General features: G+C 39.2%; 1 protein-coding gene across 1 annotated transcript in view; it reads left to right on the top strand.

The window, feature by feature from the left end:
• LRRC2 (leucine rich repeat containing 2) overlaps window positions 1-12363 on the top strand; it is an 81273-nt gene that overhangs the window by 38566 nt on the left and 30344 nt on the right. The gene's annotated exons all lie outside the window — the stretch shown is intronic.

Raw genomic sequence — 12363 nt, 5'->3', positions numbered from 1 at the left:
GGTTCAGTAATGACCTTAATTTATAAAATATATATATCATAGAGTAGTTGATTAATAGAAAAATTTGGATTGGAAGGGACCTTAAAAGTCATCTAGTTCCAACTCCACTGCTGTGGGCAGGGACACCTTTCATTAGACCAGATAGGTCTGGGCCCCTTCTTGAACCTAGCCTTGAATGCTCCAGGGATGGAGCTTTCTGGGCAACCTGTGCCAATGCCTCAACACCCTTATGGTGAAGAATTTCTTTGTAATATCTAATCTAAAGCTGCTCCACCTGGTGTTATAAGTTTTAGAGAAACAAATTCTTAATGCATAAATACTTTGTATTAATGCTTAAATACTTAAATACATTTTAAGCTACATAACAATAATTTTAATGCCTGCCTGTCCTATGTTTTTTGATCTTACAATAGAAAAGCTTGTTTGAGAGATTGTATTGGTATTGAGAGGGATTTACTGCTCTTATAAGGAAAAATATAGCTGTGGCATATTTGAAAGCTGAAGTACCTGGGCAGATTGTGTCTCCGGTGCTGAGCTCATACACCCAGGTACACTAGTAACTCAGCCTTTGATTTTAAATATAGTAGTCCTAAACTTTCCCCATGTGTGCCATTCCTCATGTACACTAAGAGATAAGAGACTCTCTCTGAAAGACTTCAGTTTTTCTTCAGATGAAAGACTAAAAGCTCCACCTCCCTTGATATCATAAGTTTAACTAAGGGAAGAGGGAGAAATAGAAACAGAAATCTGAGCTAGAACCTTCTACTGTTTTAGTATTCTATTAATCAAGTAACACACATGCTTTTGATTTATTTACTAGCACTGTATTTTAGAAAAAAAAAATTACATAGACATCAAGATTTATTTTATAGTTTCAGCCTGGCATCTAAACACACTAACAGATCATAAACAAGACATAAGCAGGAGATAATGGACATAAAATGAACACTAACTATTTTATCAGGACTTTGACTGCAGAACTCAGATAGGTCAGTGAGTTTAATGGACAAATATCTTATAAGATGTAGTTTGGAAGAAAGTGGAAATAGCATGGAGGAAAGGGGAAAGGCTACTAACTTCCTGCCAGAGGAGACCCTAAACCATTAAACAGAGGGGTTTAAAAGGTTGTTGCTTAACAAGTGAGGCAGGTAGAAGATGAAAAATTTTTCTTCCTTTCACTGTTAATGAAAATGATCCCTAAGAAAAAAATGTCACCAGTGCTATTAAAATCTGTTTCTACAATAAAGGCACAAACACAGATCTCAGAATCACAGAATTAAGATTGGAAATGTCCTCTTAAGATCACTGAGGCCAATCATAAACCTATCCCCACTGTGTTCATCTCTGTACCATGTCTGTAAATGACACATGCACACATTTTTTTAGCATTTTCAAAGATGCTAATTTAACCTGTTATCTGACTGGCCTGTACCAATGCCTGGCCAACCTTTTAGTGAAGAATTTTTTCACCAGTATCCAATCTAGATGACCCCTTGTGCAACCTGAGGCAATTTCCTCTCTTCTTTCACTTCCCCACTTTTCTCATGGGAGAAGAGACTGACTCTCACCTTGTTACACCCTTCTTTTCAGGCAGTTGTAAAGAGTGATAAGGTCCCCTTCCTTTTCTCCAGGAACAGCACCAACTCCCTCAGATACTCCTCATAAAATCTGTGCTCCAGACCCTTCTTCAGCTCTTTTGCCCTTCTCTGGACACTCTGCAGCTGTGGATTAGTATTCCCCAATTTAATGTCCCCACTGATGCACTCCATACCATGTGGCACTCTCTCATTTCTCTCTCCCTCTCCCTTCCCCTTTCAGTGGTGTGGAGAGGAAAACTTGAGGCACAGAAGGTATAGATTATGGGTTGAGATAAGAACAATTTACTGGAAACAGCTAAAACATCAGTTACAGAGCAAAGCAGTGATACCCAGCCACACTTACTTGACCAGAAGGCAACCTTTCTCCCAGCCCTGAAAAATGCTGAGGCAGTATAGAATAACCTCTGGGTATTAGCAATGCCCCCTTCTGGCTGCTGCAAAATTTAGTCCTGTCCTGGACAAAACCAGGGCTGAACACAGGATTTGAGGTGTGGTCTCACCAATGCTGAGTACAGTAGGACAATAACTTCCCTGGTCCTGCTGGCCACACTATTTTTGATACACTCCAGGATGTCTTTGGCCCTGTGCACAATGCTGGACCATGTTTGACTGGCTTTCATCCAGCACCCCCAGACCCATTTCTGCCTGGCAGCTTTCCTTTCCCCCAAGCCTGTAGTGCTGTATGGGGCTATTGTGACCCAAGGACAGGAGCTGACTCTTTGTGTCATTGAACCTCAGACAATTGCCCTCAGCCCATTGATCCAGCTGGTCCAGATGACTCTGAACATCTTTCCCACCCTCTACTAGATGAGTCCTCCCACCCAGCTCAGTGCTGTTGGCAAAGTGACTTAGGGGACTCTCGATCTCCACATCCTGATCCACACCCTGATCAAAGACTCTAAACAAGGGTGGCCTCAACACTGAGCCCTGGGGAACACCACTGGAGGACAAGTAGGTTGTTCTAGTAGAGGGTAATGTAGAGCCTGTACCAAACCTTTTTTTGGGAAACAAGGAAGAATGTCTCATTGTTTCTAGTAGCATCACTGTTCTTTCAACTGCATTAAAATGATGGGATTTCTGCTCATCAGTAGCTTTTATGTTATTCCCATTTATTCACTTTCCCTCCAATATGTTTATTCCACTAGCTTATATCCATGATTTCTTTCTTTCAGTGTTTTTGTTGCTGTTTTTTTTTTGTGTAAATGTTTGCCTGGGAGGGCCAGAGAATGTTAGAAAATACTTTGTTGTAGGGCTTCCCTCAGACACGGTGTTATATCACTCACCATCCTCCTCTTACCCAGGAAATTTTGTTCAGAAATTTTGTTTTTCAAGATTCATTAAATCTAAACAGTCCTCTTTGAAACATAGATTTGAACATTAGTCACTGCATAATAAAATTAACAAATTCGCTAAGCCATTGATACTACTTATACATAATATATATAATATACATAAATAATATGTAGATGTAATTTATATATAATTCTACATCATAGTAGTATTTCTAGCCTATCCAGAAACTGATGCATAATCACTGATGTAGTCTAAAAAGAAGTAATACATAAAATCACTCCAAGGCTGTGTACCTGAACTGTTCAGCATTCTTTTGCCAAAACTTCCTGATGTTTTTCAGTCATACTGAGTGTTGTATGTTGATAAGCCACCTATTAATGAGGCAGTGGAACTGCACTTTTTGTTATGGCTAAGATTAGAGGAGGTTTGTCTTAATTTGTGTAATGCTCTCTTGTTTACATGTAAGGGGGTGTGCTTGCAAATAGCTCTACTTTTATTTCATTTACTACATATGAATACTGAGATGGATATAATTGTGTATTGGAAATGTTAATTATTTTCGTAAGACAATATTTTGTAAAGGTCTTGGATATTTTGAAGTTTTTGAATACTGCTTCTAAATGAAACCTTTCATATTTGAAGTATGCTTATATCAACTAAATTTTCATAAGGAAAATTATCAATGTGGACTTGATTTGGGAGCTCTATCTAAGCAAAGAGTGAGAACTGAGTGTTAAATCAGAAGGTAAGGTGTCTGGAAAGGTTAAGTGCTAAGGTATTCATCATTTTGTCTTCTGCTTACAAAGCAGCAATAACTAGGTAAATATCACAGCTAAAATGTACTTGAGAGCAATGACAGATAGTTGATGCTGGCAGTGACATGCATCTTGTTGAATCTTTAATCTTCAGACAGAATTGAAGTCAAGTTTAGATCAACAAATCATCTAGCAGAGGATAACCTGGTGAGCCATATTATGACAACTTTTGATTCTCACAAGAGGTAAAGGTATGAGACAGCATGAGGTGATAAGAATATTTTCAATGAAAAAAAAATTATTGCTGCAGTAGAAGCTTCTGGACTTCTGGAATATTGAAGTTCATATTCCTGTTTTACCAGATTTAGAAGATAATGCTCCACTCTGAATTGGAGAGAAGAGTTGAATCCATTATCAGATACTTCAAATCACACTTTTATAGTCACAGATGTACGTGAACAAGAACAAATTTGTAACAGAAGACAGCTAAGAATATATTTGGTTTGATAGTTTCTGTGTAATAGAAAATATTTTAATGAGAATCTTAAACGAAAAAGAAAAAAACGAAAAAAAACCAAACCTGCAGAATGGAAGTGTCTCTCTTAAAATGGTTTGTCTTGGTATAACAGAGAGAGTCATGAACGGGGTGTAGCCAGGGGATTTTCTTTTCTGAGCAAGATTACAGCTCTGACTTTGGCTATGTGGCTGCAGTGTAGTTGCTCTATATAAAGTAGTCCTTGTGCATTAGTAATTGCTATAACTGAAACTATCCAACAATATATTCTCATAATTACTTTGGAAGTAGTGAGCTGAAGTTTCATATGTTCCCAAAGCCTTTGTGCTGGCATGGAACTGTAAGGTTATATTGGGAATTTTTTGTCCCACAAATTATCCATTATACTTCTCAAAGATCTCTTAGTAAAATATTTTGCTCTGTCCTCTCCTGTTTTTGATTTTCCAAATATTTAGGATTCAAAATAACTGCTTTTGAGACATACTTCATTAAAAAATCACAGAGAATTTTTGTCTCTTTTCTACTGTACAGTATAAAATTTCCTTTGTGCATATCATTAATCCAATTTTCTAGGACTCAGAGGGAAAAATAATTAGTAATTCTTGATATCTAAAATAGCTTTTCCTATTAATAAGATTCCCAGTGTGTTTTGTGTGTTTCCAAGAAGAAAATACATATTCTTGTCTTACATGCCTGTTCTGAGGAACTGCAGACTCATCTATTACCTTTGTCATTTATTCAGTGTTATTTGTCCAACAGCTCAGTCTTGTAAGAAACGGAGCAATATTTTGTTTATATCCCCCCTTTGAAGAGGCAGTATTAAACACTGGTGTTGCAAGTATTCATGAGGATATTTTTTTCTCAGTTTTCAATGGCACCCCCTCTTCTCACGCTTCCTGAGTGGATGGCACTGCAGGCAGGGACCGGGGGAGTTAAATCACTTGTGTTGCAAGCAAAGGTTCATGACCACCTGAGGAATCTGAGTATGGGTGTATCTTTGGGAACTGATGAGATTCATCCCAGAGGCTTGAGGGTACTGCCTGATGTAGCCACTAAGTCATTCTGTGACATTTGAAAAGTCATTGTGGTCAGGTAAAGTCCCAGGTGACTGAAGGATGGGAAACTTTTTACCCATTTTAGAAGAAGGTAGAAAGGAGAACCTTGGGATCTGCTGACCTGTCAGCATCATCTCTGTCCCTGGGAAAATAATGAAATAGGTCTTCCTGAAAGCTATGCTAAGGCTCACAGAGATCAGGGGCGTGGTTTGAGAAAGCAACATGGCCTCAGTAAGGAAAAGTCCCTCCTGATCAACTTGTTGGCCTTCTACAGTGGAGTGACTTTATCCACCGACAGGAGAAGGCCTCTCATCTGTCTGGTCTTTGTAAGGTCTTTGACATGGTCTGCCACCACATCCTTCTCCCTAAAGTGCAGAGGCATTGATGTGATATGTGCACTGTTCAAAGGATGAAGAATTGGCTAGGTGGTCTCATCCAGGGTGTACAGGGCAAGAACTCAGTGTCTGGATGGCTGTTTGTGAGAAGTGGTGGGCCTCAGGAGACTGCATGGGAATAGCATGCAGTGCTATTAAGTGTCTTCATCAATGATTTGGCCAGCAGGTTTGAGTGCACACTCAGCAAATTCTCAGATAATACCTGGCTAAGTGGTGTCGTTGACCTGTTTGAAGGATAGGTTGACTTGTCTGTCATCCAGAGGAACCTGGACAACCTCAGGAGCTGGGCTCATGTGAATCTCATGGGGTTTAACAAGACCAAGTACAAGGTGCTGTGCTTGGGTTGAGCACACTCTCATATCAGCACAGACTGGGGGATGGACAGATGGACTGAGACTCCTGTGAGAAGGACTTGGGGGTGCTGGTGGGTGAGAGGCTGGACATGACCCAGCCATGGGCACTCCCAGCACAGAAACCAAACGTGTCCTGGGCTGCATCCAGAGCAGCGTGGGCAGCAGGGGAGGGAGGGGATTCTGCCCCTCTGCTCTGCTCTGTGAGACCCCAGCTGGAACCCTGCATACAGCCCTGGGGTCCCTGCACAGGAAGGATGTGGAACTGCTGGTGTGATATCGGACAAATGTGATTAGAGGGATGGAGTGCCTCTCCTCTGCTGACAGGTTGGGCTTCTTCAGCCTGTAGGAAAGAAGCTCTGGGGAGACCTTCCAGTGGCCCTTCAGTACCTAAGGAGGCCTATTAAAAAGCTGGTTAGGAACTTCTAACAAGGTCTTGTAGTAACAGGACAAAGGGTAATGCCCATAAACTTAAAGAGGGTAGGTTTAGATATTAGGTATTCTTCCCTCTGAGGGTGATCAGGTTGCCCAGATAAGCTGTGGTAACCCATCCCTGGAAATGTTCACCACCAGGTTGGATGGAGCTTTGAGAACCCTGGTCTAGTGAAAGGTGACCTTGCCTATGGCAGTGGGGCTGAAACTAGATGATATTTAATATCCCTTCCAACCCAAGCCATTCCATAATTCAATGATTCTACGCTTGCAGATTAATGTAAAAAGTTGTCTAGCATTTTACTCCAGTTTGCACAAGTGGATCTGCATTTGCATTGAATGGGATCCTTAGATAATAAAGGCAATCTGCAGCTTCATCTGAATTTTGTCTCTGACACCTTGTTAGGACCACTAATGTAGGCTTGTGATAAAGGTGAATTTGTACTAAAATTATTAGAATGCTGCATTGCTTACAAGAAATTAAAGAATTTAATTACCAATTCAGATTTTTAAAAATTAATTAAAAATTTTAACTGTGAATAAATGCAACAACTGGACACTGGATTTCCCATCTAAAGAAAAAATCTCAATTGAGAAACTTTCAAGGAGGCCATGGATGTAATTTTGGTTTTTACTGCCTCTCCATAGAAAACACAGAGATGTTAGCTCTTTAATTCCATAATTTACATATTTTATAAAATGAAAATTCAGTGACATTAAACATAGTTAAAAGTGTTATTGTACAGCAATAATTTTACTATTACTACTAATTCAGAAGTTGTGCTTGGATATTATCTGAATGTATATGTGGGAGTCAAATCCTGCTCTACATTTGTGCAGTCATGGAAGGGATGCCACCTCCTCACTCCCCACCTAAAGCTGCCTCAATGGCTGTATTACATGCTCATTAAGCCTGATGTTGACTGGGCAGCACCAAAGATGGTGGAGAACTTCTGCACTAAGGAGAAATAAATAAGCCCTAAGATGCAGATTTCAGAGTTGTGAAAGTCCTACATACTATCTTACCACTCTTTTTATTCCCCTTCCTCCAAATGACAATATCCATGGTATTTGAGGGCTGTTTTGGGATTCATCCTCCTACCAGTTTGTGCTCCTTCAGTCAAGACACAGGATTTGATACTCTTTAGTTTTCGTGGTTGTTTTTTATGGTCAACATATTTGTGCTCTCTTTCTGACAAAGTTAGCCTAGCAGATCTCACTCTGTAATCTGAATTATCATTCTAACAGCTCATATAGCCTAACTCTATCCTTATCTACATTGTGGGTTGTAAAAAATTTTAAACATTTATTTAGAGGAAGGAGTCATTAGATATGTGGTGCTAAATGGAAATCAGGTTGAAATAAAAATTTTATATAGGAAAAGCAAGTTGTTCCCAACTCATTTGGTTTCTATCTTTTGAGAAGATGGTTGAGCTAAAAAATGAATGTTCAACTCTAACAGAATGGACTTTGATGCCACAATTGTAAAAATGAACAAAAGACTTGTTAAGCAGAGGCAAAAATATGTTTATTTGGAAAGAGGTGGTGTTGATCATGAAGAAGGTTATTTGTGGATTTTCTCAAGGATCAGTCTTGACTTTATCACTTGGCATTTTTCAGGAACAGAGTTCCTCAAATTTTCTAACACTGTATGTCTGTGTGTTGTCACTGCAAAATGGGTGGAAATATGGTAAGGCTGATGAGCAGATAGACTTCTGAAAAAATACAGAGATTAAATTCACAGTTGCAGAGCTCAAGGTCATGTATTCAGTTTTCGTGCAGCGTGTCAGAAATCATTAAATGCAAAAACTGAAGAAATGAAATTCCAAATCTAACAGTCACAGGAGGACTATCCAGTAATTTTAGATGAGAACAGATGCAAAATAAGTCCATTAGGACCATTTAAGGAGGGTAATTTTTATTTTGTCAACAGAGACTAGAGAAAATGGCTTATCCAGGCTAGTAAAATAAATTCTGAGATGTCTGTTACCTATAAAAACATCAGAAGTAAACACCAGGGAAGGGAAAAAACCTGTTTAAAGATGAGCTAGATAAAAGAATGAATGGTTATAAAATTTCTACAAATAAATTTAAGCTAGCAATCTGAAGATCATTCCAAATAAATGAAATTATGAAACTCAGAAACTTCTTATAACAGCATAACAGCAGGAGATGTAAAATATAAACTACTTTTCAAATGGAATGTGAGAAATAAAAAAAATATGATCATGTGAAGTGGTCATGCAAGGAATTTATCCAGGAGATCCTGGTTAGTCTTATATATGTCTTATCACCCTAGAGGGCGTGTTAATACTTGACTACTGCTCACATGTCAGGAGGTATAACTTAATCCAATGAAGAGCCCAGAGGTGAAAAATAGCTCCTATAGAATTCCAAGAGATTGCTCCCTGCAGGCAGATCTTGGCAACCTTAATCCCATTCATCTATGTTGTCCTGAGTTTGTTATGGAAATAAAATTCAGTTGCATGACTCATGCTTTTTCCCAGTAATTGTCATAATCTTAGTAACAGCAATTACTGTAAATTGACTGTAGAATCTGTAGTGCCCTTCTGTCTGTTAAAGAGAGATTATATATCACAAGAAAAAAATGTTATACATTTTTTACTTGTCTTTTTTCCTTATACCTGCAAACCATACTGGGAGCACTGACACACGTTAGGTGCTGAGAAAGTGAGAAGCTGCACTTGAGTCCATCACACTACCTAGAAATGCTGCTGCATTTTTGTGATTTCTTCATAAATGGTTCTGCTCCATGTGTCTAATGCATTGTGGATGACCATCTCAACAGAGTTAGACAGGACAGTGACTAGCATGTTGGTAACACCAGATGCCTTGCCTAGTGGTCCATTAGTAGTTCTCGAGAGGTTCGGTTCTATTTCAATTTCAGTGACCAAAAAATTAGCAGCTACATCTGTTGTGGTTAATGCTTATATACAGCTTGCTCAGTCCCCTGCAGTCCAGACTCCTGCAGCAGGATGGGGAGAGAAAGGGAAAGGCAAAAGCGAGAAAACTCATGCATCACCATAAAGACAGTTTAAAAATAAAATGTAAACAAGCCAGTGATGCAAAAGCACTCACTGCAAATTGATCCACATTCAATCCTTAAGCAATAAGGACCTTGGAAAACTCATTCCCATTCTGCCCCTGTCTCCAGCATTTACTGGTGAATGTGACATTATATGCTACAGCATATTCCTTTGGTCAGTGTCTCAGCCCTGTCCCCTCTCAGCCTCTTGCCCCCTCCTAGCTGACCCACAGGGCAGCAGAGTGGGAAACTAAATTTTTTGCTGTGTTAACACTGTTCAGTTGTTACCACAGCTTGGTCATAAATCCAAAACATAACACCATATGAATTGCTATGACAAGCACTAATTCCATTCCAGATAGAACCAGTACAATATTCTGGTGCTGAAAGAACAGGCAAAACATTCCAGGGCCATTTTGAATAAATGTTGGTTTTTTCATTCCAATGGGATTTGCTCTCCTTTAACAAGGGATTAATTGATTGAGGTAGTAAATTGTGAATTTTCAGATTCTATAGTTTTAAGGCATTTTTGTTTCAGTGATTATTTTGTTGCAATGAAGTGTTAAATTCATGGTTATAACACTTAGCACATGATGTAATATCTTCATCTACCTTATGATACTAAACCTGTTGAAGTTTCCTGATAAGTAGACTAAACTTCTATTGTTTTTAGATGCTTAAAAATATGGAAATAAGGTTGTTCACACATTGACACAATTAAATTAGTTTTATTACCTCAATAACCCTTGTCAGATAGAAGTGTACTGAAAAAACACTGTCTGATGTAGTCTTACAGAAATCTTTTTTTCTATTTTAACTAAACCAGCTTACTCTAAAGGAAAACAATTTCACCATCCTAAAAGTATAGCTGAATTTTGAAATACACCTCAGTTTCTGACAGAGCTAAAACTGGAAGGAAGCTGGGTGGAAAAATTTATGCTTTTCCTGGTTGAAACCTGTAGATATCAATATAACAGTTCTCAGCATATATGCTTTGTCTGCCACATATGAGATAATTTGGATGGTCCAGTCATCATTTGAAGACAATGTTGTGTCCAAGGAAAATTGTGGGATTTATGTAAAATGCTGTGTGATCTGGTGACTGCTAGTGTTTACCATCGAGCCATGTCTCTGGCTCTGACAACAGCAGGGAAAAAATGTAGGACTTTCTATTCCCTATGCTTCTTCTCTGTCCTTTTCTGTGGAAGCACCAAATAGCCTCTGGTGGATTCCGCAGATTGCAAAAGATGAGCAACTCTAAGCCAAACAATTCTAAGCCAACCTTTGCTTTGGAAGAAGTTTGACTAACTGTTAATGTCTAAACAGTAAGATCACTATTATGACACTGACTTGAGGATGTTTCGCACTCTGCAATGTCAACGAAATCTAATGAAGCACCAGATTCTTAAGGAAAAAAAAACCAGAAGACTGATTGTTGTGATTTAGGAATGATACCCCTTCAAACCATGCACCACTGCATCTTGCCCTCTGGCTTTCCCCTTCTCCTTTCCCTGCAGCACTCTTGTCAGACAAGATCACTGCCCCACCTGGTTTCAACAGATGATGATAGAATACATACTTATGGTTACATCCTGCATTGCAACCCAAGACAACTCTGTAGAGGAGAATGGGAGGAACAAAACACGAGGATTACACACTAAGAGAAGAAAAAATTACCACAAACAGCAATAAGTTAATAAAATCTACTGTAACGACCACAATACTAATGACACAAGTTACTAGGAAGACACGATTCACACAGAAAAGATCTCGAATAATGGAAAATTAATCAATCAAATGGCTCCCTCTGCCATGGTTACTTGACTGAACCAGAACTCCTTCTTTCTGGAAGAAAGTCTCTTTCTTCCACTCCTGCCTCTTGGTCATGCCTTTTATCAACTACTGGAAAAATTAGCCCTCTCCTGGCCAGACCTGAGACTCTGATTGATATAAGTTTTTGGTTGCTGTATATCTTGTCTTGCTTCAGAAATATCTAGTCTACTTTGAGAGCCTGTTGACAATGATACTGTTCTCTCCCAGTTTCCAGCTGCTGAATTGCATTTGTGTTTTTTACTTCTTCATTTCCTTCTGAATTCTGTATTCTGTCTCTGGGTAGAAGGGAATACTACAGAAAAATAAATGGAGCAGAATATTGTAGATGATAGCAAGCTGAAGTATATACAGTTGATATCCTTTCAGGAAAGGATGCCATCTAGGACCAACTTGACATGTGGGCTCATGTGAACTTCATGGAAGTCAACATGGGAAAGTACAAAATCCTACAAATGTGCTGAGGCAATTAGTAATTATCAGTAATTACTAATTGAGGTAATTAGTAATTATCAGTGCAGACTGGGGGTGAACGGGTTAAGAACAGCCCCACAGAGAAGAACTTGAGAATACTGGTGAATGAGAATTGGATATGAGCTGGCAGTGTGTATTTGCAGCCCAGGAAGCCAACAGTATCTTGAGTTGCAGCAAAAGAAGTGTGACCAGTTTGTTGAAGGAAAGGCGTCACTGTGCCACTCCACCTGGAATACTTTATCCAGTCCTGGGGCTTCCAGAGCAGGGGAGACATGAGCCTGCTGGAATGGCTTCAGTGAAGATTGTCAGAGGCTGTGAAGATTGTCAGAGGTATGGAACACTTCTATGAAGGAAAGCTGAGACAGCTGGGAGTGTTTAGACTGGAGAAGAGATGGTTCCATTAGCACCTTATTAACACCTTTCAACATATAAAGCAGACTTAGGAGAAAGGTACAGGGAGGCTTTTTAGCAGTGCCTGTACTGACAGGACAAGGGACAATGGCTTTAAATGGAGAGAAAGTAGGTGTAGGAAATTTTTTGTGATGAAGGTGACATGACATTGGAACAGTATGCCTGGAGAAATTGTGCATGACTCATCATGGAAAGTATTCAGTCAGGTTG

This window comes from Oenanthe melanoleuca, chromosome Z, assembly GCF_029582105.1.
Source record: "Oenanthe melanoleuca isolate GR-GAL-2019-014 chromosome Z, OMel1.0, whole genome shotgun sequence".
Classification (NCBI taxonomy): Eukaryota; Metazoa; Chordata; class Aves; order Passeriformes; family Muscicapidae; genus Oenanthe; species Oenanthe melanoleuca.
This window is presented reverse-complemented; position numbering and strand designations above follow the sequence as displayed.